General features: G+C 36.8%; 1 long non-coding RNA gene across 1 annotated transcript in view; it reads right to left on the bottom strand.

Annotated features, from left to right (window-relative positions):
• LOC126070864 (uncharacterized) overlaps window positions 1-25894 on the bottom strand; it is a 61723-nt gene that overhangs the window by 23360 nt on the left and 12469 nt on the right. The gene's annotated exons all lie outside the window — the stretch shown is intronic.

The following is a 25894-nucleotide window of genomic DNA, read 5'->3' as shown; positions in this document are numbered from 1 at the left end:
TACTAAAGGTATTTCAAAGCATAGAAAATGACGGAATACTACCTAACTCATTCTATGAAGCCACCATCTCCCTGATACCAAAACCAGGTAAAGACATCACAAAAAAAGAAAATTACAGACCTATATCCCTCATGAACATAGATGCAAAAATCCTCAACAAAATTCTAGCCAATAGAATTCAACAACATATCAAAAAATTAATCCACCATGACCAAGTGGGATTTATACCAGGTATGCAAGGCTGGTTTAATATTAGAAAAACCATTAATGTAATCCACCATATAAATAAAACAAAAGACAAAAACCACATGATCTTATCAATTGATGCAGAAAAGGCATTTGACAAAGTCCAACACCCATTTATGATAAAAACTCTCACCAAAATAGGAATTGAAGGAAAATTCCTCAACATAATAAAGGGCATCTAAAAAAAAATTATGCAAAGCCAACAGCCAACATCACTCTAAATGGAGAAAACCTGAAAGCATTTCCCTTGAGAACGGGAACCAGACAAGGATGCCCTTTATCACCGCTCTTATTCAACATTGTGCTAGAAGTCCTAGCTAGAGCAATTAGGCTAGACAAAGAAATAAAGGGCATCCGGATTGGCAAGGAGGAAGTAAAATTATCTCTATTTGCAGATGACATGATCTTATACACAGAAAACCCTAAGGAATCCTCCAGAAAACTACTGAAACTAATAGAAGAGTTTGGCAGAGTCTCAGCTTATAAGATAAACATACAAAGCTCACTTGGATTCCTCTACATCAACAAAAAGAACATTGAAGAGGAAATAACCAAATCAATACCATTCACAGTAGCCCCCAAGAAGATAAAATACTTAGGAATAAATCTTACCAAAGATGTAAAAGACCTATACACAGAAAACTACAAAGTACTACTATAAGAAACTAAAAAGGACCTACTTAAGTGGAAAAACATACCTTGCTCATGGATAGGAAGACTTAACATAGTAAAAATGTCTATTCTACCAAAAGCCATCTATACATAGAATGCACTTCCGATCCAAATTCCAATGTCATTTTTTAATGTGATGGAGAAACAAATCACCAACTTCATATGGAAGGGAAAGAAGCCTCAGATAAGCAAAGCATTACTGAAAAGAAGAAGAAAGTGGGAGGCCTCACCCTACCTGATTTCAGAACCTATTATACAGCCACAGTAGTCAAAACAGCCTGGTACTGGTACAACAACAGACACATAGACCAATGGAACAGAATTGAGAACCCAGATATAAATCCATCCACATATGAGCAGCTGATATTTGACAAAGGCCCAGTGTCAGTTAATTGGGGAAAAGATAGTCTTTTTAACAAATGGTGCTGGCACAACTGGATATCCATTTGCTAAAAAATGAAACAGGACCCATACCTCACACCATGCACAAAAACTAACCCCAAGTGGATCAAAGACCTAAACATAAAGACTAAAATGATAAAGATCATGGAAGAAAAAATAGGGACAACCTTAGGAGCCCTAATACGCGGCATAAACAGAATACAAAACATTACCAAAAATGACATTACCTAAAAATCAAACACCTATGCTCATCTAAAGCCTTCACCAAAAGAGTAAAAAGACCACCTACAGACTGGGAAAGAATTTTCAGCTATGACATCTCCCACCAGTGCCTGATGTCTAAAATCTATATGATTCTGTCAAAACTCAACCACAAAAAGACAAACAACCCAATCAAGAAGTGGGCAAAGGATATGAACACGCACTTCGCTAAAGAAGATATTCAGGCAGCTAACAGATACATGAGAAAATGCTCTCGATCATTAGCCATTAGAGAAATGCAAATTAAAACTACGATGAGATTCCATCTCACTCCAACAAGGCTGGCATTAATCCAAAAAACACAAAATAATAAATGCTGGAGGGGCTGCGGAGAGATTGGAACTCTTATACACTGCTGGTGGGAATGTAAAATGTACAACCACTTTGGAAATCTATCTGGCGTTCTCTTAAACAGTTAGAAATAGAACTACCATACAACCCAGAAATCCCACTCCTTAGAATATACCCTAGAGAAATAAGAGCCTTCACACAAACAGATATATGCACACCCATGTTTATTGCAGCTCTGTTTACAATAGCAAAAAGCTGGAAGCAACCAAGGTGCCCATCAGCAGATGAATGGATAGATAAATTGTGGTATATTCACACAATGGAATAGTACGCATCGATAAAGAACAGTGACGAATCTGTGAAACATTTCATAACATGGTGGAACCTGGAAGGCATTATGCTGAGTAAAATTAGTCAGAGGCAAAAGGACAAATATTGTATAAGACCACTATTATAAGATGTTGCAAAATAGTATAAACTGAGAAGAACACATACTTTTGTGGTTACGAGGGGGGAGGGAGGGAGAGTGGAAGAGGGTTTTTTACTGATTAGTTAGTAGATAAGAACTGCTTTAGGTGAAGGGAAGGACAATACTCAATACATGGAAGTTCAGCTCAACTGGACTGGACCAAAAGCAAAGAAGTTTCCGGGATAAACTGAATGCTTCAAAGGTCAGCGGAGCAAGGGTGGGGGTTTGGGGACCATGGTTTAAGGGGACTTCTAAGTCAATTGGCAAAATAATTCTATTATGAAAACATTCTGCATCCCACTTTGAAATGTGGCGTCTGGGGTCTTAAATACTAACAAGCGGCCGTCTAAGATGCATCAATTGGTCTCAGCCCACCTGGATCAAAGGAGAATGAAGAACACCAAGGTCACACGATAACTAAGAGCCCAAGAGACAGAAAGGGCCACATGAACCAGAGACCTACATCATCCTGAGACCAGAAGAACTAGTTGGTGCCCGGCGACAACCGATGACTGCTCTGACAGGGAGCACAACAGAGAACCCCTGAGGGAGCAGGAGAACAGTGGGATGCAGCCAAATTCTCACAAAAAGACCGTACTTAATGGTCTGACTGAGACTAGAGGAATCCCGGCGGTCATGGTCCCCAAACCTTCTGTTGGCACAGGACAGGAACCATTCCCGAAGACAACTCATCAGACATGAAAGGGACTGGACAGTGGGTAGGAGAGAGATGCTGATGAAGAGTGAGCTATTTGTATCAGGTGGACACTTGAGACTGTGTTGGCATCTCCTGTCTGGAGGGGGGATGGAAGGATAGAGAGAGTTGGAAGCTGGCAAAATTGTCACGAAAGGAGAGACTGGAAAGGCTGACTCATTAGGGGGAGAGCAAGTGGGAGTACGGAGTAAGGTGTATATAAACTTATACATGACAGTTTGACTTGATTTGTAAACGGTCACTTGAAGCTGAATAAAAGTTAATAAAAAAAAATTCCATTCTGCATTCCCCTGACATCCTAGTTGATTTTCTGAAATTTGCATAAAATAGTGTTCACTGTTCGTGATGTACAGTTCTATTGGATTTGAGAAATGTACGGAGTCATGAATCTCATACCACAGTACCAAACAGGACAGTTATATCACCCTAAAATTTTCTCTTGTGCAGCCCCTTTGTACTCAACCCCTCCCCACCTGCAACTCCAGGCATCCATTCGTCTGTTTTCAATCTTTATAATATTCCTTTTTTCAGAATGTCATATAAATAACTTATTTCACTTAGAATGCATTTAAGATTAATCCATGTAGTAGTGTGGACCAATAATTCAGACACTCGCTCTCTCTCACTTTAATATTCCATTGCATGGATGTACCACAGTGTGTGTATCCACTCACCTGTTAAAGAGCTTTTGGATTGTTTGCAGTTTTTGGTGATTATGAGCAACGTTGCTATTAAAAAACGTAAAGGTTTTTGTGTCAATATACGTTTTCAATTCACTTGAGTAAACACCTAGAAGTTTTGGATTGCTAATCACCGGTAAGAGTATGTTTACTTTTATAAGAAACTGAAATTGTTTTCCCAAAGTGACTACCATTTTGCATTTCCATGAGCAATGACTGAGAATACCTGTTGTTTGTATCCTCACCAGCATTTGATATTGTTAGTCTTCATTGATTCCTCTCTGCAATGTTTTTTAGTTTTAAGTGTACAGATGTTGTACATATTTAAAGTTATCTCTAAGTGTTTTGTGTTTTTACACTATTGTAAATGATATTGATATTTTAAATTCCATTTCCCAAGTATTTGTTGCTGCCTTTGTTGTTGTTAGATGTCATCAAGTTGGTTCTGACTCATAGCAAACCTAGGTACAACAGAGCGAAACACTGCCTGGTCCTGCACCTTCCTCATAGATGTTGTTATGCTTGAGCCCATTGTTGCAGCCACTGTGTCAGTCCATCTTGTTGAGGATTTTCCTCTTTTTTTTTTTGCTGACCCTCTACTTTACCAAGTATGATGTCCTTCTCCAGGGACTGGTCCCTCCTGATAACTTGTCCAAAGTATGTGAGACAAAGCCTTGCCATCTTTGCTTCTGAGGAGCATTCTGGCTCTACTTCTTCTTTTGGCAGTCCATGATATATTCAGATTCTTTGCTAACACCATACTGCAAAGGCATCAATTCTTCTTTGGTCTTCCTTGTTCGTTATCTAGCTTTCCCAGGCATATGAGGTGATTGAAAACACCATGGCTTGGGTCAGGCACACCTTAGTCTTCAAGGTGATATCTTTGCTTTTTAACACTTTAAAGAGGTCCTTTGCAGCAGATTTGGCCAATGCAATGTGTCTCTTGATTTCTTGACTGCTGCTTCCATGGGCATTGATGGTGGATCCAAGTAAAATGAAATCCTTGACAACTTCAATCTTTTCTCTGTTTATCATGATGTTGCTTATTGATCCAGTTGTGAGGATTTTTGTTTTCTTTATGTTGAGATGTAATCCACACTGAAGGCTGTGGTCTTTGATCATCAGTAAGTGCTTCAAGTCCTCTTCTTTTTCAGCGCGCAAGGTTGTGTCATCGCATAACACAGGTTGTTAATGAGTCTTCCTCCAATCCTGATGCCCTGTTCTTCTTCATATAGTACATCTTCTAGGATTACTTGCTCAGCATACAGATTGAATAAGTATGGTGAAAGGATACAACCCTGATGCACACCTTTCTCTTTTTTTTTAATAATTTTTATTGTGCTTTAAGTGAAAGTTTACAAATCAAGTCAATCTCTCACACAAAAACCCATATACACCTTGCTACACACTCCCAATTACTCTCCCCTTAATGAGACAGCCCGCTCTCTCCCTCTACTCTCTCTTTTCCTGTCCATTTCGCCAGCTTCTAACCCCCTCCACCCTCTCATCTCCCCTCCAGGCAGGAGATGCCAACATAGTCTCAAGTGTCCACCTACTCCAAGAAGCTCACTCCTCACCAGCATCCCTCTCCAACCCATTGTCCAGTCCAATCCATGTCTGAAGTGTTGGCTTCGGGAATGGTTCCTGTCCTGGGGCAACAGAAGTTCTGGGGGCCATGACCACTGGGGTCCTTCCAGTCTCAGTCAGACCATTAAGTCTGGTCTTATGAGAATTTGGGGTCTGCATTCCACTTTTCTCCTGCTCCCTCAGGGGCTCTCTGTTGTGTTCCCTGTCAGGGCAGTCATCGGTTGTAGCCAGGCAGCATCTAGTTGTTCTGGTCTCCAGATGATGTAGTCTCTGGTGTGGCCCTTTCTGTCTCTTGGGCTCGTAATCACCTTGGATGCACACCTTTCTTGACTTTAAACCATGCAGTATCTCTTTGCTCTCTTCGAACAACTGCCTCTTGGTCTACGTATAGGTTCCTCATGAGCAAAACTAAGTGTTCTGCAATTCCCATTCTTCTCAATGTTATCCATAATTTGTTATGATTCACACAGTTGAGTGCCTTTGCACAGTCAATAAAACACAGGTAAACATCTTTCTGTTATTGTCTGCTTTCAGCCAGGATCTCTCTGACATCAGCAATGATATCCCTTGTTCCACGTCCTCTTCTGAATCCAGCTTGAATTTCTGGCAGTTTTCTGTTAATGCACTGCTGCAGCTGCTTTTCAACGATCTTCAGCAAAATTTTACTTGCATGTGTTTGTTGATAGTAAATAGAAATACAATTGATTTATATACATTGACCTGTACCCTGAAACCTTGCACATACATAGTAGTTCTAGTAATTTCTTTGAAGACAACTTTGAATTTTATCCAGGTGGGATCATGTTGTGTATGAGTAAATAATGTTTTATTTCTTCCTCTCCAATCTCTGTGCCTTTTCCTTTTTTTTTTCCCTTATAGCTTTGACTCTGATCTTCCTTACGCTATTAAATAGAAATGAAGAGAATAAATATCCTTGCATTGTTCTCAGTCTTACAGGAAAGAACACCAACTTATGTTCTTTATCAGATTGAGAAAATTTTCTTCTATTTCTAGTATCCTGAGAGTTTCATTTTTTGTTTTTGTTTTTTAATCCTGAGTGGATGCTGAATTTAGTTAAATGCTTTTTCTGCTCTTAGTGAGAGGATATGATTTTCACCTTAATTTTTTTAATATTGGAATCACATGAATTAATTTTTAACCAACTTTGTTGAGGTGTAACTTTCAAATTGCATTCATTTTAAGTGTACAATTTGATGATTTTGGCAAATGCATATACACCTGTAACCATCAAGTTAATCAATATATACATTTCCATTTTCCCAAAGTTTTCTTGTGTTCTTTTATAGTCAGTTTCTAGCCATTCTTCTCCCTTAAGCTGTCCCTTATCAAAAACTGATACATATTCTAACACTATAGAGTAGTTTTGCTTTTTATAAAATTTCATGTAAATAGAATCATATAGTATGTATATTTTTGTATCTAGTTTATTTCACTCATGGTAATATTTTTCATATTCACTCATTTTGTGAATTTCAGTAAGTTGATTACTTTTTACTGCTGAGCACTATTCTATTGTCTGGATATACCATAATTTGTTTATCTATTCACAGTTGATAGACATTTTTGTGTATCCAGTTATGGAATATTATGAATAAAGATACTATGAGTATCCCTGTATAAACACTTGTGTGAGGGTATGTTTACATTTCTCTGGGATAAATACTTAGGAGTGAAATTGCTGAGCCACAGAGGAGTTGTATGCTTAACTTTATAAGAAACTACCAAACTATTATTTTACATTCCCATCACTCTAGCTGCTCCACATTCTCTCCAACCTTTAGTACTGTGTTTTTTAACTTAAGTCATAGCAAAGGGATAAAGTGGTGTCTCATTGAGGTTTTACTTCTCATTTCTCTGATGACTAATAATGTTGATCATTCTTTCATCTGCTTATTGGCCACTTGTATGTCTTCCTTTTATAAACAGTCTGTTCAAGACTTCTGGGAAGATGACAAAGAGCAGGTCTAAGATGAGCAGGTCTAATAATCTGACCCTCCCCTAACAAACACCAAAAAAAGCAACTAGAAATCTGTACTCAACCTTGTAACAACTCCGAAAAAGCAGAAAAAAGATGACAGCAAAGAGTCTCAAACTAAAACAAGATAAGGATTAAATTTAAACATGAAAATCACTTTTTTCACTGTTCTGAACTCTCCACTTGCCAGCATAGCAGTCAGACTGCTGCAGAAGGGCCTCAGCCAACACACCGCTCTCTTGTGCACTAAGAAGGACCCCAATCTCTGGATCCAAAGTAAACAGGACAAATCTTGGTGGTGGGCTGTTCAAAGTGTATATTATGACCAGTCTGGGAATGGCCTGAAGGACTGAAAATTCAGAATGACCAGATTCAGAGTTCTCACAGAGCAGAGGAAGAAGTGAGCAAAGACTGAAGGATGTTCCCACTTCTGATGGTTAAGGATGTATGTCAGTTTGGGTGGGTCATGATTATTAGTGGTTTGGCAGTTACGATGTAGTTTGGCAGGTATGTAATGATGTAGTTACCTCCATAATGAGATCTGATATAATGTAATCACCTCCATGTTGAGATGTTATGAGTAACCATTCAGTTGAAAGGGAGTTTCCTTGGGGATGTGGCCTGCATCCAATATAGGTGGACTTTCTGGCAAAACTAACTGGCTTTTGCTCTCTCTGGATCCTGCAGCTGGTTCCTGTTCATCTGACTCTGATTCTTGGGACTTGAGCTAGCAGCTTACCTGCTGATATTGGGATTCATCGCTTCTGCAGCCTGTGAGCCAGTGGCCTGCTGTCTGACCTGCCAATCTTGGGTTTGCCAGCCCTTGCAGCTGTGTAAATCAGGAAAGGCCACCAGCCTGACCCACAGAGTTGGGATTTTCCAGCCATTAAGTGCTACAGCTGCTAAGTTGGCAGTTTGAATCCACCAGCCACTCCTTGGGAACACTATGGGGCAGTTCTACTCTGTCCTAGAAGGTTGTTATGGGTTGGAATCGAATCAATGGCAACAGGTTCCATTTTTTTTTTAAACTGTGTGAGCCATTTCCTTGATATAAATATCTCTCTAAATATATTTATATGCCTCACTGATTTTGCTTCTCTACAGAACCCAGACTAAGACATCACCTAAGAGTTTCTTGCAGAAACTGTCTAAAGCACCATGTAACAGAGGAATTTCGAAATCTAACACATTGTAATATTCTAATGTTCCAGCTTCAACAAAAAATAACAAGGCACACAAAAAAAGTAAAAATAATGACCCATTCAAAAGAACAAGACAAAGGGAGAGAAATCATTTCTGTGGAAGCCCAGATAATGAGCAAATTAGGATAATATAAAATAAAAATATTAAAAGTGCTCAAAGAACTAAGGGAAATCACAGGAAATGAACTAATGGAAATGCATGAATAGAATGAGAATATAAATATACACTATAAAAATAAACAAAACAGAAATATTGAAGCTAAAATAACTGAAACAAGAAAAAAGAATCAGCGAACTAGAGGAAAAGATAATCGAAATTATGGAACCTGAAGAGTAACAAGTGAGAAGTATCAAGACTGTTGCACATAACCTAACGGAAATATAGGACACAATCAAGTAGACTAATATATGCATCATGGGATGCTCAGAAGAAGAGATAAAGGAAGGGACAGAAAGAACATTTGAAGAAATAATGGCAGAAAACTTTCCAAACCTGATGAAAAGACATGAGTCTACAAAATCCAAGAAACTGAACAAACTCCATTTACAATAAACCCAAAGAGAGCCACACAGAGACACATTATAATCAAGCTCTCAAAAACCAGAGATAAAAAGAAATTCTTGAAAACACCAAGAAAGAAGCAAATTGTCACATACAAAGAATCCCCAATATAATTAAATGCCTATTTATCCTCAGAAACCTTGGAGGCTAGAAAGAAATGGAATGACGTATTTAAAGTGCTGAAATGAAAGAACTATCAACCAAGAATACTATACCCAGCAACACCATCCTTCAAGAATGACAGCAAAATTAAGAAATTTCCAGATTGGGGGAAAAAAAAAAAAAAGCTGAGGGAGTTTGTTACTACTAGATCTGCCCTATAAGAAACACTAAAAAGAGTCTTTCAGATGAAAATGAAAGGACACTAGAAAGTAACAAGTAAATGGGGTGGGGGAACTCCATTAAAGCTTCATGGGCAAATATAAGGGTCAGATTTATGGTGTTTTCAGTTGATAATTTGAGTTGTTATATCTGTCATGCTTTATAGTGATAAATGATTAATAAATAAGCATAAATGTAAGTTATAGGATATCTCTAAATGTATCAGTTACATGACACATGATGTATAAAGATGTAATAGGTTATAACAACAACATAAATGGGGGGAAGGAGTAGCAGTATAGGAATAGGGTTTTTGTATGTTACAAAAGTTAAGTTGGTATCAATTTAAACCAGGTTTTATACGCTAAATGTAATAATCATGGTAACCAGGAACAAATAACTAAAAAGTATACACAGAAGGAAAGGAAAAGGAAATAAAAAATAGTTCAATAAAAATTTTTTTTAAACACAAAATGTTTGCAGAATTGGAGGAAATGAGGGACAAAGAAGGTATAAGACACACACACACACAAATAACAAAATGGCAGAAGGAAGTCCTTCTTTATAAGGATTATCACGAATGTAAATGATGTTTTTAAAAAAGATCCAACTATATGCGGCTTACGAGAGACCCATCTTATTGTAGTAAAATGTGTCCAACAACAGCGCAATAGTTGTAGTTGAAAGTGAAAAGGTAGAAAAAAGTATTCCATGCAAATAATAACCAAAAGAGAGCTAAGGTGGTGATTGTAATTTCAGACAAAACAAACTTCAAGTCAAAATCTGTTATAAGAGACAAAGAGGGACATTATATAATAATAAAAGGGTCAATTCATCAAAAACATGTAACAGTTACAAATATATATGTACCTAACATCCCACCAAAATCCAGTGCCGTCGATACCTAACATCAGAGCCCCAAAATATTATATATGAAGCAAAAATTAACAGACTCGAAGGAAGAAGTAGACAGCAAACACTGACAGAATTGAAGGGAGAAGTAGCCCACTCTACAATAACAGTTGGAGACTTCAATACACCACTTTCAATAAGGATAGAACATCCAAAAAGATTGATAAGAAAATAGAAGATTATAACAAAACAAGAGACCAACTAGACCTAACAAACATCTATAGAATACTCCACCCAACAATAGCATGATATACAGTCTTCTGCAGTGCTCATGGATCATTATTCAGGATAGGCCATATGTTAGATCACAAAGCAAGCCTCAAGCTTAAAATGACTGAAGTCATAGACAGGACATTCTTTGACCACAATGGAGTGAAATTAGAAATTGATAAAAGAAGGAAAACTGGAAAATACACAAATATGTGGAAATTAAAAAAACAGTGGGTCAAGAAAGAAGTTGGAAAATACTTAAATTAAAATGAAGCACAACTTACCAAAACTTGAGGCTAGCATTATCCTTATCCCGAAGCCAGATAAAGGTACCACAAGAAAATAATAAACCAATATCCCTAGTGAATATCGATGCAAAAGTTATTAACAAAATGCTAGCAAACCAGACCTAAGAGCATATTAAGATGATCATACACCACGATCAAATGGGATTTATCCCAGGAATGCAAAAGCGGTTCAACATTAGAAAATTAATCACCTGGTGGCACAGTGATTAAGCACTCAGCTGCTAAGTGAAAGGCTAGCAGTTCAAACCCACCAGCCGCCCCATGGGAGAAAGATATGACAGTCTGCTTCCATAGAGATTACAGCCTTGGAAACCCTGTGGGAGCAGTTCTACTCTGTCCTGTAGAGTCAGTGTGAGCTGGAATCGACTCAATCGCAATGGCTTTAATGCACATTAATATAACAAAGGAAAGGAACCATACGATATCTCAGTCAACACAGAAAACGTGTTTGACATAATCCAACACTTTTTGATGAGAAAAACACTCAACAAACATGATTAAAGTCATTTATGTGAAATGCACTGCTAACATCATATTAGGAGCCCTGGTGGCACAGTGGTTAAGCGCTTGGCTGCTAATCAAAAGGTCAGCAGTTTGAATCCATCAGCCTCTTCTTGGAAACCCTATAGGGCAGTTGTACTCTGTCCTATAGGATCACAACGAGTTGGAATTGACTCAATGGCAACAGGTTTGGTTTGGTTTGGTTTAACAACATACTCAATAGAGAAAGACAGAGCTTTCCCTTTAAGAACATAAATCATAAACAAGATAAGGATGCCTGCTCTCACCAATGGCAGTCAGTATTTTACTGGAAGTCCTAGCCAGAGAAATTAGGCAAGAAAAATAAATAAAATGTATCCAAATCAGGAAGGAAGAATAAAACTATCCCTTTTCGCAGATGACATTATCCAATATATAGAAAACCTTAAAGAATTAAAAAAAAAAAAACTACTAGAGCTAAGAAATGAATTCTAAAGTCACAAGGTGCAAAGTCAACACACAAAAATCAGTCCAGTTTCTATACATCAGTAATGAACATTCTGGAAATGAAATTGAGGAAACAATTCCATTTACAATACATCTAAAAGAACAAAATGCTCAGTAATGAATTTAACCAGGGAGGTGAAAAACTTGTACACTGAAAACAATAAATCATTACTGAAAGCAATTAAAGAGCTAAATAAATGGATGGACATTCTGTATTGGGAATTGAAAGACTTGATATTGTTAAGATGTCCATACTACCCAAAGGTACCTATAGACTCAAAGCCATTCCCATCAAAATTCCTATAGCCCTTTTTACAGAAATGGAAAAGCAAATCCTCAAATTTATATGGAGCTGCAAGGGGCCTCAAATAGCTAAAGCAACCTTGAAAAAGAGGACTAACACTTCCCAACTTCAAAACATACAATAAAGCTATAGTACTCAACACAGTCTGGTGCTGGTATAATGACACATAAATAAATCAATGGGACTGAATAGAGAGTTCAGAAATAAATCCATACATCTGTGGTCAATTGATTTTTGACAGGGATGCCAGTTCCATTCAATGCGGAAAGAATAGTCTCTTTAATAAATGGTGCTGTGACAACTGGATTTCCACTTAAAAAACAATGAAGCTGGAACCATACCTCACATCATGTAAGAATAGTAACACAAAATGGATCAAGGACCTAAATTTAAAAACTAAAGCTATAAAATTCTTAGATGAAAACATAGGGGTAATACTTCAGGATCTAGTTTTTTTTACAATGGTTTCTTAGAAAATATACCAAAAGAAAAAGGAAAAATTAGATGAACTGAACTTCATCAAAATTAAAAATTTCTGTGCATCAAAGAACTTTATCAACAAAGTGAAGAGAACCTACAGATTGGGAGAAAAATTTGTTGTCGTTGTTAGGGGCCATCGAGTTGGTTCTGACTCATAGCAACCCTATGTACAACAGAACAAAACACTGCCGGGTCTTGCACCATCCTCACAATCTGCTATGCTTGGGCCCATTGTTGTAGCCTCTGTGTGAATCCATCTCATTGAGGGTCTTCTTCTTGCTGACTCTCCAGTTTTTGGGACAGTGGTTTGCCCTGTGACCTCAATTTTCTGATGGATCTAAGAATTGTTGATTTTTAGTTATACAGCTTTTGAGGGTGAGAATGGTGATTTCCAAGCTCTTTACATGCTGAACCAGAAATAGAAGTCTTGATTGACCTTGAATGGTAAACCAACCTTTCAATTATAGGCTAAACCTTACTTGGACATGCTATGGTAGAAAGACCCTCAACGAGATGGATTGATGTAGTGACTGCAACAGTGGGCTCAAACATACCCACTATTGTGCTGATTGCACAGGAGTGGGCAATATTCCATTCTGTTATACATAGGGTTGCTATGAGTCAGAGCTGACTCGATGTCACCTAACAATAACATATTTTGCTGAATTCCATTTGCTAATATTTTATTAAGAATTTTTACATCTATGTTAATGAGGATTATTCTGTAGCTGTATTTTCTTTTTCTGCGTGCCTGGTTTTAGTATCAGGGTATTGCTGATATCATAAAATCAATTGGAATGCATTTATACTTCCTCTATGTTCTGAGTTTGTGTAGGATTATCCATTGCACTCCAGTCAATTCTGACTCATAGCAACCTCATAGGACAGAGTAGAATTGCCCCGTAGAGTTTCCAAGGAGTGGCTGGTACATGTGAACTGCCAACCTTTTGGTTAGCAGCCAAAAGCTTAACCACTATGCCAATGTGTAAGATTAGTATTACTTACTCCTTAAAACTTGATAAAATTAACCAGCAAAGTCATCTGTGCCTATGTTTCTTCAAAGGAATATTTTAAACTAAAAATTAAATTTCTTCATTTCATCTAAGTTATGTAATTTGTTAGCATACAATTGTTCATAATATTCTCTTATAATCCTTTTTATTTCTGTAGGGTTGGTAGTAATGTCTCCACTTTAACTTCTGATTACAGTTATTTGCATCTTTTCTATTTTTTTCTTTGTCAGTCTAGCTAAACATTTGTTGATTTTATTGATCTTTTCAAAGAACCAACTTCTGGTTTCATGGATTCTCACTCTTGTTTCTCTCTTTTCTATTTCATTTATTTAAAGTGTGATCTTTGTTATGTCTTTCATTTTGCTAGCTTTGGACTTACTTTGCTATTCTTTTTCTAGTTTCTCAAGTTGTAAAGTTAGTTTATGGATTTGAAATATTTCTTCTTTTTTATAGCACTTACTGCTGTAAATTTCCTTCTGGGAACTGCCTTTGTTTACTTCGTTATGTTTTGGTATTTGTGCTTTCATCTTCATCTAAGTATTTTCTACTTTCTCTTTTGATTTCTTCCTTGATTCATTGGTTGTTCAGTAGTGTGTTGTTTAATTTCACATATTTATGTAATTTACAGTTTTCCTTTTGTTATCGATTTCTAGTTTTATTCCATTGTGATTGGAGAGATAACTTTGTATGATTTCAATCTTTCCACATTTTTTTGAGACTTGTTTTGTGACTTAATGTGTGTACTACCCTTGAGAATGTTCCATGTGCACTTGGAAAAGAATGTGTTGTGCTCTTGTTGGGTCTTGTTGTTCTGTATATGTCTGTTGGGTATAGTTGATTGATAATGTACCCCAAATTCTCTCCTTATTGGTCTTTCTTCTAGATGTCCTATCCCTTATTGAAAGTGATGTATTGAATCTCCACCTATTATTGTAGAACTGCGTATTTCTCCCTTCAATTCTGTCAGTGTTTGCTTCATATATTTTGAGGCTCTGATATTAGTTGCATAGTTGTTATATATTCTTGATGAACTGACTCTTTTATCATTATGTAACTCTCTTTTTTGTCTTGTAACAGATTTTGACATAAAGTCTTTTTTTTTTTTGTCTGATATTAAATTCGCCACCCAGCTTTCATTTGGTTACTATTTCCATGAAATATTTAATCCCATGCTTTCACTGTCAACTTATTTGTATCATTGGGTCTAAGACGTGTTTCTTGAAAGCAGCATATAGGCAGATCATACTTTTTTTAATATTTATTTAAATGCATTCTACCAATCTCTGCCTTGATTGGAGAATTTAAATCGCTTACATTTAAAGTAATTACCAATAAGGGAGAATTATTTCTACCACTTTACTATTTGTTTTTTGTGTGTCTTATATCTTTTTTGTCTTTCATTTCCTCCAATACAGTCCTCTTTTGTGTTTCACTGATTTTTTGTAGTGAACCATTTTGATTTCCTTCTCCTTTCTTTGTGCATATTTTAAAGATAGTTTCTCTGTGTTTACCATGAGGGTTACATTTAACATTCTACATTTATAACAACCTAGCTTAAATTGATATCAACTTAACTTCAGTAACATACAAAAACTCTATTCCCATACCACTCCTGTTTCACCCTTTAGGTTACTGTTGTCACAAATTACATCTTTGTACATTACATGCTCAATAAATTTATAATTATTTTTGTGCATTTGTTATTTTAAATAACGTAGAACATAACAACTAGAGTAACAAACCAAAAAACGCCATAAAACCAGTCCTTATATTTGTCCATAAAATTACCTTTACTGGAAATCTTTTTTTCTATGTACTGTCTACTGTCATTTCATTTCAATCAGAAGGACTCTCTTTAGCATTTCTTGCAGGGCAAGTCTAGTCATAACAAACTCCTTCAGCTTTTGTTTATTGCCCTCATTCTTGAAGGACACTTTTGCTAGATATAGAATTATTGGATGAAAGTTCTTCCAAAACTTTAAATACGTCATCTCACTGTTGTCTGTCCTCCAGTGTTTCTGAGCTTTGATCTTACTGAAAATCACTTTTATGTGATGATTCACTTCTCTCTTGCTGCTTTCAGGATTATCTTTGGTTTCTGAGAGTTTGATTTTAATGACTCATTGTGGGTATTTTTGAGTTTATTGTACTTGGAATTTGTTGAGCTTCTTCAAAGTGTACATTCATATTCTTCGTCACATTTGGCAAGTTTTCTGCATTATGTTTTCAAATATTCTGTCTCTTTCTCTCTTTTCCTTCCTAGAGTCCCATCATGCTTGTGAATGTTCACTTGATGGTGTTACACAATTCCCTTAGGTTTGGTTCACTTCATTCTTTTTTCTTTTTGCTCCTCAGACACGATAATTTCAATTGTCTTATCTTCTAATTTACTGATTTTTTTCTTCTGTCAGCTCAAATCTGCTGTTAATCTCCTCCAGTGAATTTTTTATTTCAGTTAGTATTTTTCAGCTACAGTAATTGTGTTTGGTTTCTTTTACAGTATCTATGACTTTAATGACATGACATTCTTTTTTTTTTTTAATGTATCATTTAATTCTTTGTCTATGTTTTTCTTAAGCTCTTTGGGTATATTTAATACTGTTGTTTTAAAGTCTTCTAATGTACCCAGTATCTAGGCTTCTATAAGGACAGTTTCTGTCACTTTGTTTTGCTTTTTAAAAGGGTCATCATTTTTTCTTTTTTTGTATACCTTGTATATTTTTGTTGAAACAAAGACATTTGAATACTATAGTGTATTATCTATGGAACTCCAATTCTTCCCTTTCCTCAAGGTTTAAATTTTATTTTTTTTAATTGGTGAAGACTGTAGCAGTTTGCTTGTTAAGTAAACTCCTCTACTTATTTTTGCAACAACTGCCCTCCTGAACGTGTGTGAGCACTAAGGACTGTGTTTCCCATCCCATATCCAGCTAATGTTTCAAAAGAGATTTCCTTGTATTCTGGGGTGGAGGGGTGGTAATAGGATTTCTTCCAAACTTTGCAGCTTGGCTGTTTGCCAGGGTCCTCCTTCAACACTTAGATTTGTTTGCAGTGTGCTTAAGGATCAGCCCAAGGTGAAACTGTAGTTTTCTTAGGTATTTACTGCACACGTGTTTTGCCCTGACCATGCATGTGGCTTTGTCAATTCTCCAGTATACATAGTTGTCATAGATTGAATTGTGTCCCCTCAAAAATATGTGTCAACTTGGTTAGGCATGATTCCCAGTTTTGTGTGGTTGTCCTCCATTTTGTGGTTGATGTAATTTTCCTACGTGTTGTAAATCCTAATCTCTGCCTGTGGTTAATGAAGCAAGATTAGGTTATGTTAAACAGGAGTAAGGTGGGAGGTAACACCCTTACTCAGGTCACATCCCTGATCCAATATAAAGAGAGTTTCCCTGGGATGTGGCCTCCATCACCTTTTATCTTACAAGAGAGAAATGAACAGAGAGAGAGAAGAACCTTATACCACCAAGAAAGCAGCACCAGGAACAGAGTGCATCTTTGGATCCAGGGTTCCTGCCTGGAGAAGCTCCTAGAACAGGAGAAGACTGATGACAAGGACCTTCTTCCAGAGCCAACAGAGAGAGAAAGCCTATCCTAGAGCTGGCACCCTAAATTCAGACTTTAGCCTACTAGACTGTGAAAGAATAAACTTCCGTTTGTTAAAGCCACCCACTTGTGGTATTTCTGATAAAGCAGCACTAGATAACTAAGACAATGGTGCTTTTGAAACTGCTAATTTCTGCAAGAAACTCTCACTCTGGCCTCTTCTTCAGCCTTTGTTGTTGTTATTGTTGTTAGGTGCCCTCAAGTCAGTTCTGACTCATAGCAACCCTACGGACAACAGAACGCAACACTGCCCAGTCTTGCATCATCCTCACAATTGTTGTTATGCTTGAGCCCATTGTAATAGCCACTGTGTCAATCCGTCTCTTTGAGTGTCTTCCTCTTTTTCTCTGACCTTCCACTTTACCAAGCCTGATGTCCTTCTCCAGAGACTGATCCCTCATCCAAAGTATGTGAGATGCAGTCTCTCCATCCTTGCTTCCAAGGAGCATTCTGGTTATTCCTCTTCCAAGACAGATTTGTTCATTCTTTTGGCAGTCCGTGGTATATTCAATATTCTTCATCAACACCAGAATTCAAAGGCATCAATTCTTCTTTGGTCTTGCTTATTCACTGTCCAGCTTTCACATGCATATGAGGCAATTGAAAACACCATGGTTTGGGTCAGGCACACCTTAGTCCTTAAGGTGACATTTTTGCTTTTCAACACTTTAAAGAGGGCTTTTGCACCAAATTTGCCCAATGCAATGTCTTTTGATTTCTTGACTGCTGCTTGCACAGGTGTTGATTGTGGATCCAAGTAAAATGAAATCCTTGACAACCTCAATCTTTTCTCCGTTTATCATGATGTGGCTTATTGGTCCAGTTGTGAGGATTTTTGTTTTCTTTATGTTGAGTTGTAATCCATACTGAAGGCTGTGGTCTTTGATCTTCATCAGTAACTGCTTCAAGTCCTCTTCACTTTCAGCAAGCAAGGTTGTGTCATCTGCATAACACAGGTTGTTAATGAGTCTTCCTTCAATCCTGATGCCATGTTCTTCTTCATGTAGTCCAGCTTCTCAGATTATTTGCTCAGCATACAGATTGAATAAGTATGGTGAAAGAATACAACCCTGATGCACACCTTTCCTGACTTTAATCCATGCAGTATCCCCTTGTTCTGTTCAAACCACTGCCTCTTGATCCATGTAGAGATTCCTCATAAGCACAATTAAGTGTTCTGGAATTCCCATTCTCTGCAATGTTATCCACAATTTGTTATGATCCACACAGTCGAATGCCTTAGCATAGTCAATAAAACACAGGTAAAGATCTTTCAGGTATTCTCTGCTTTCAGCAAGGATCCCTCTGATATCAGCAGTAATATCTCTGGTTCCATGTCCTCTTCTAAATCTGGCTTGAACTTCTGGTAGTTCTCTGATGATATACTGCTGCAGCCGCCCTTGAATGATCTTCAGCAAAATTTTGCTTGTGATATTAATGATATTGTTCGATAATTTCTGTACTCAGGTGGATCACCTTTCTTGGGAATAGACATAAATATGGATCTCCTTCAGTTGGTTGGCCAGGTAGCTGTCTTCCAAATTTCTTGGCATAGATGAGTGAGCACTTCCAGCACTGCATCCCTTTGCTGAAATATCTCAATTGGTATTCCATCAATTCCCAGAGCCTTGTTTTTTGCCAATGCCTTCAGTGCAGCTTGGACTTCTTCCTTCACCACCATCAGTTCCTGATCATATGCTACCTCCTGAAATGGTTGAACACTGACCAATTCTTTTTGGTATACTGACTCTGTGTATTCCTTCCATCTTCTTTTGACGCTTCCTGCATCATTTAATATTTTCCCCATAGAATCCTTCAATATGGCAACTTGAGGCTTGAATTTTTTCTTCAGTTCTTTGAGCTTGAGAAATGCTGAGCATGTTCTTCCCTTTTGGTTTTCTATTTCCAGCTCTTTGCACATGTCATCATGATACTTTACTTTGTCTTCTTGAGCCGCCCTTTGAAACCTTCTGTTCAGCTCTTTTACTTCATCATTGTTCCCTTTTGCTTTAGCTACTCAACATTCAAGGGCAAGTTTCGGAGTCTCTTCTGACATCCAGTTAGATCTTTTCTTTCTTTCCTGTCTTTTTAAGGACCTCTTGCTTTCTTCATGTCTGATGTCCTTAATGTCATTCCACAAGTCATCTGGTATTTGGTCATAAGTATCCAGTGCATCAAATTCATTCATGAGATGGTCTCTAAATTCAGGTGGGATATACTCAAGGTTGTACCTCTGCTTGTAGACTTGTTCTAATTTTCTTCAGTTTCAGTTTGAACTTGTATATGAGTAATTGATGGTTTGATCCACAGTCGGCCCCTGGCCTTGTTCTGACTGATGATATTGAACTTTTCCATTGTCTCTTTCCACAGATGTAGTCGATTTGATTCCTGTGTATTCCATCTGGCAAGGTCCATGTGTACAGTCACCGTTTATGTTAGTGAAAAAAGGTATTTGCAATGAAGAAGTCATTGATCTTGCAAAACTCAGTCATGCAATCTCTGGCATCATTTCTATTACCAAGTTCATATTTTCCAACTACCAATCCTTCTTTGTTTCCAACTTTTGTATTTGAATCACCAGTAATTATCAGTGCATCCCAATTTCATGCTCGATGAATTTCAGACTGCAGATGTTGGTAAAAATCTTCAGTTTTTGCATCTTTGGCCCTAGTGGTTGGTGCATAAATTTGAATAATAGTCATATTAACCAGTCTTCCTTGTAGGCGTATGGATATTATCCTATCACTGACAGCATTGTACTTCAGGATAGATCTCAAAATGTTCTTTTTGGTGATGAATGCAATGCCATTCCTTTTCAAGTTGTCATCGCAGGCATAGTAGACCATATGATTTTCCAATTCAAAATGACCAATACCACTCCATTTCTGCTCATTAATGCTTAGGATATTGTTTATGCATTCCATTTCATTTTTGATGATTTCCAATTTTCCTAAATTCATACTTTGTACATTCCACTTTCCAATTATTAATGGATGTTTGCAGCTGTTTCTTCTTATTTTGAGTCATGTCACATCAGCAAATGAAGGTCCGAAAGCTTGACTCCATCCATGTCATTAAGGTCGACTCTACTTTGAAGAGGCAGCTCTTCCCCAGTCATATTTTGAGTGCCTTTCCAACTTGAGGGGCTCATATTCCTGCACTATATCAGACAATGTTCAGCTGCTATTCATAATGTTTTCACTGGCTAATTCTTTCAGAAGTAGACTGCCAGGTCCTTCTTCCTAGTCTGTCTTAGTCTGGAAGTTCAGCTGAAACCTGTCCTCCATGGGTGACCCCGCTGGTATTTGAATACCAGTGGCATAGCTCCCAGTGTCATAGCACCACACAAGCCCCCACAGTACTACCAACTGACAGACCCCTGGGGGCCTCAGCCCTTAGGCGTTAATTATACGCTCCAACTGCACGATTTAGCCCAGGCAGCTAAAGGTGGTCACAGCCTTTAGGCATTGCTCACTACTTCCCTCCACCCTGCATGAGTTCCAAGGCAGGCCGAACTAAGAAGAGCACCCCACTTCAGTACTTCAGGCAGCCCCCAGGCAGATCAAAACAGACACACGGTAGACCTCTAGTAAATTCTACTGTGCTCACTCCAGAGCCAGAGATCAAGCCTTCTCTCTGAGAAAGCATGTCATAGTTCATTGTTATTGCCACCACCCCACCCTCCCACTGCCAACCCAGGGAGGGAGAGAGACACAGACAGTAGAAAATAAAAGTTTTCTTACCATTTAAAAATCACCTTTTTCTTGATTCAGCATTTGCTTAGTTGCTGCAACCCTCCAGTTGCTTTTCAAAGTTCTTACAGAGTTGAGTCTACTGATCTCTGGTTGTTTTCCTTGGTGATTACATGGGAGGACAAAAGTTTGGAACTGCTCATGCTGCCTTCTTCCAGGAAGTTCTTTTCCTGATATCTTGATCAGTCTAACTAAAGTTTCATAATCTTTATTAACCTTTCCAAAGACCAGCTTTTGGTATTTTCTAAGAATAAAGACATTCTCCTACATAATTACAATGCCATTGTCTTGCCCAAGAAACTTAATATTGATATGATAATCTTGTTGGATATACAGTCCATATTCAAATTTCCTTAATTATGTACAAATGTCCTTTAAAACTGTCTTTTATTCAATCAAGAATCCAAACTAAGATCATGTATTGCTGCTGCTTGTTTTATCTCTTTAGTCACTTTTAATCTATAACAATTCCTCCTGTTTTTTTCTTTCATAATACTGATTTTTTAAAGAGTCTAGTCAGCTGTCTTGTAGAGTATCTCACAATCTGAATTTTCCTGATTGTCTCTTCAAAATTAGATTTAGGTTAATTAAGCATTTTTAGCAAGGATAATTCATAAATGATACTGTGTGCTTCCCACTGTAAAGTATAGTATTAGGAAGGACATAATGTCAGTTCATTGCATTATGGTCACATTAAATGGTTAAAGTGGTGTCCAAAAAATTTCTCCATTTTAATGATACATTTTACCTTTCTAATTAATAAGTAATCTTATAGGTGATGCTTTAAGATTATGTAAATATCTTTTTCCCCAGCTAACTTTCATGCAAAAACAAAACAAAACAAAACCTGTTGCCACTGAATTGATTCTGACTCATAGCAACCCTATAGGACAGAGTAGAACTGCCCCTTAGGGTTTCCAAGGCTGTAATCTTTATGCAAGCAGGCTGCCATATCTTTCTCCCAAGAAGCAGCTAGATTTGAACTGCCGACCTTTCTGTTAGCAAACAAACACTTAACCACTGAGCCACCAGGGCTCCTTGACTTTTATACAGTGATTTCAAATTAGGTATTACCATGGTAAATACAAAACAAGATTTCTTAATTCTATCATTCATTCATTCGATACATATTTACTGGGTTCCTATAAAAATTTTTTTTTATATGTGCAAGGCACCATGCTAGGAATTGAGAGTGATGAGGTGATCAAAAAAAAAAAAAAAAAAAAACACATTTCCCCATTCTCATAACCAAAACCAAACCCATTGCCATCAAGTCGATTCTGACTCATAGCAGCACTATAGGTCAGGGTAGAACTGCCCCATAGAGTTTCCAAGGAGCAGCTGGTGAATTGGAACTGCCAACCTTTTGGTTAGCAGCCATACCTCTTAACCACTTTGCCACCGGGGCTCACCCATTCTCATAAAAAACCAAAAACCAAACCCACTGCTGTCCAGTCAATTCCAACTCATAGCAACCCTATAGGACAGAGTAGAACTGCCCCATATAGTTTCCAAGGAGCACCTCATGGATTTAAACTGCCTACCTTTTGGTTAGCAGCCATAGCTTTTAACCACTATGCCACCAGGGTTTCTGCCCATTCTCACAGAGGGAAATAAATAAAGAACGACCTCTTCTCAGCACCCAGAAAGGACCTACATAAATTAAAACATCTAAAGAAACAGGCCCTACTTGAAGTTATCATCATCTTTGTATAAAATAACATGCAGCAGACATACCTCTGTTTCTCTCTCTCTTTTTTTTATAATTCACATACAACAGAATTTACCCTTCTAAAAAACTACAGTGTTTTTTAGTATATTTACCATGATGGCTATCAAATTTCAGAACATTCTCTTTATCCCAAAAATAAGTTTCCTACTGTTCACCACTCCCCTCTCCCCCAGCCTCTGGCAACCACCAATTTACTTCCTGTCTCTATGAATTTCGCTATTCCGGTCATTTCATATAAATGGAATCATACAATATGTAGTCTTCTGTGTCCGGCTTCTTTTACTTAGCATAATGCTTTTAAGGTTCATCCACGTTGTAGCATATATCAGTATCTCATTCCTTTTTATGGCTTAAAAATATTCCATTTTATGGATATACCACATTTTGTTTATCCATGCGTCACTCGATATCAGTTCATCCTGCTCTAAGCTTTTTAATGGTTGCGTAGTATTCCATTGTGTAGATGTACCACGTTTTTTTCCCCAACCTGTCCCCTGTTGATGGACATTTAGGATATTTCCAATATTTTGCTAATACAAGTAACGTTTCAATGAAATACTTGTGCATATATTTTTTCTATTTATGAAAATATATTTTCAGGTTAAATTCCTAGAAGTAAAATTGCAGGGTTAAAACATGGATGCATATGTAATTTTGTTAGGTATGGCCAAATTTTCTTGGTGAAAGTTTACCAATATTTCATTCCTACTAGCAGCAAATACACTGCATATTTTCCCACAGTGTCACCAACAGAGTTTATTGTATAGCTTTTAAATTTTTACCAAACTGAACAGTGAGAATTGCATTTTTACTTTTCATTTCTCTAGTTATGAATGGAGTTGAACTTTTTTTCAAATGCTTAAGCACTATCCGAGGCTATCCAGCCCTATCAGAGCTGGCCCAAACATGAAGAAACATCCAGCTAGCCCACATGTTAAATAATAGATGTTGTTTTAAGCCACTAAGTTTTGGGATGGTTTGTTATGCAGCAAAAAACCAAAAAACCCATCACCATCGAGTCAATTCCGACTCCTAGCGACCCTATAGGACAGAATAGAACAGTCCCAAAGGGTTTCCAAGAAGAGGCTGGTGAATTCAAACTGCTGACCTCTTAGTTAGCAGCCTAGCTCTTAACCAGTGCACCACCAGGGCTCCATGCAGCACAGGCTAATTCATATAATCCCATTGGCCAATAAAAACCATATGAGTGAACCTTAATACAAAGGTTGGAAAGTGCAGTTGGCCTCTAGTGGGAGGAATAGCAAATTCACCTGCCAAAGGATATGTATGCAGTGAGCAGTGAAGAAATGGTCCTGCAATTCAATCTACTATTTATTTTTCTTTTATTTGCTATCATTATCATTATCGTTTGCTATTGTTTTTTTGTTGTTGTTGTTTAGCATTTGAAAGTTCTCCAGTAACTTAAGAGGCATTGGAATTATTTTGTTTGAGAGGTTGGTAGAATTTCCCTGTCAAAACATCTGACCTGATACTTTTTTTGAGGGGTATTTATTTGATATTTTTCTCTATTTCTTCTATGCAAATTGGTCTCTTTAAGCTTTCTATCTATATTAGGGTCAATGTTAGTAAATTTCATTTTCCTAGAAAATTATGCATTTTAATTATATTGAAATATGTTTGCAGGGGGTTGTGCAAAGTAGTCTCTCATAATTTGCTTTAATTTTCCCAACATCAATGTTTGTTTCCCCTTCCTCATTTCTTATTCTGTGTAGCATGCTTTCTCCTTTTTTTACTTGATTAGGTTAGCTAGTGATTTTTTTTTCCTGTTTGATTGTTTTTTTCCAAAGAATCATAAGTTGGATTTATTAGTTATACAGTTTTTTTGTGTTCTACCTCATTAATGTCTGCTTTTATATTTTTTCTTCCTCTGCTTTCACTTGATTTGTTTTTGTTTTACAAGATATTAGAGTTAGAAAATTAATTAATGCATTTTTTCTTTTATTTCTACTAATATAAGTATTTAAGGCTACAAATTTTTTCTGACCACAACTTTGTGTCATTTAGATTATAACATCTAAACATTGTTGTTATGTTTTTAGAAATTCTGGAATTTCCCTTTGTATTTCCCTTTTTTACCCAACAGTTATCTGATAGGGAGTTTTTAAATTTGCAGGTGGAAGAGGCTTCTTTTTTTTATTATCTGTTAATTTCTAGTTTTCTTAAATTGGGATAAAAGAGTACTGTATATAATATATAGTGTTTACTGAGATTTTCTTTTTGGCTCAATACGTGATCTATTTTCATGAACACTTCATACACACTTGAGAAGGGGGTATATTCTCTTAAAATGTAAAGTTTGATATATGCATTAGATCTGCCATTTATTACATGGTTTAGGTCTTTTATATTCTTACATTGTTCTTTGTAACTGACATGTATTAGATGAAGAAAGGTATGTTATAGAGTCATACTATTAGTGTGTTTTTGTCTATTTCTTGTTTCATTTCTTACAGTTGCTAACGTATGAAGGTAGTTGCTGTGGTATTAAAAAAATAATTAGGCTCTTATAATTCATAACTGCTATATCTTCAATTTTAATTTTTAGAAATATAAAGTCTTCTTTTCTCATTTAATGTTTTTTTGGAATGAATTCTACTTGTCTAATATTAGAATCACAAACCTTGCTTTCTTATTGTTTGCATTTGCCTGGTATATCTTTGTCCATCCTTTATTTTTAGCTTTTCTGACTCACTTAATTTTAGGTATGTCTCTTTAATAAAACATAGCTCAAGATTTGCTTTGTACTAAAATCTAAAATCTTTTTCTTTTAATAGGTTAATCAAGGCCATTTATATTTGTTGATATGACCAATATGTTTGATCTCAAGTGAAATAATACAAAGTTTTGTTTGTTTGTTTGTTTGTTTTTTACAACAGTGGAAATAACCCAGGGACCAAAGAGGAAGTCTCAAAGGAAATTAGAAATATTTTAATTGACTAAAAATGAAATTACAACACACTAGAATATGTGGGATGCAGCTAAAGCAGTACTTAGAAGGGAAGTTGAGGCAGTAACTGCTTCTTTTAGAAAGCAAGAAATGTCTTGGATCAATTTAATATTAGCTTTCACCTTAAGAAACTAAGATCAAATTAAACCCAAAGCCAGCAGAAAGAATGAAATAATAAAGGTAAGGGCAGAAATCAGTAAAATTGAAAACAG

Source organism: Elephas maximus, chromosome 3 (assembly GCF_024166365.1).
Source record: "Elephas maximus indicus isolate mEleMax1 chromosome 3, mEleMax1 primary haplotype, whole genome shotgun sequence".
NCBI classification, from domain to species: Eukaryota; Metazoa; Chordata; class Mammalia; order Proboscidea; family Elephantidae; genus Elephas; species Elephas maximus.
This window is presented reverse-complemented; position numbering and strand designations above follow the sequence as displayed.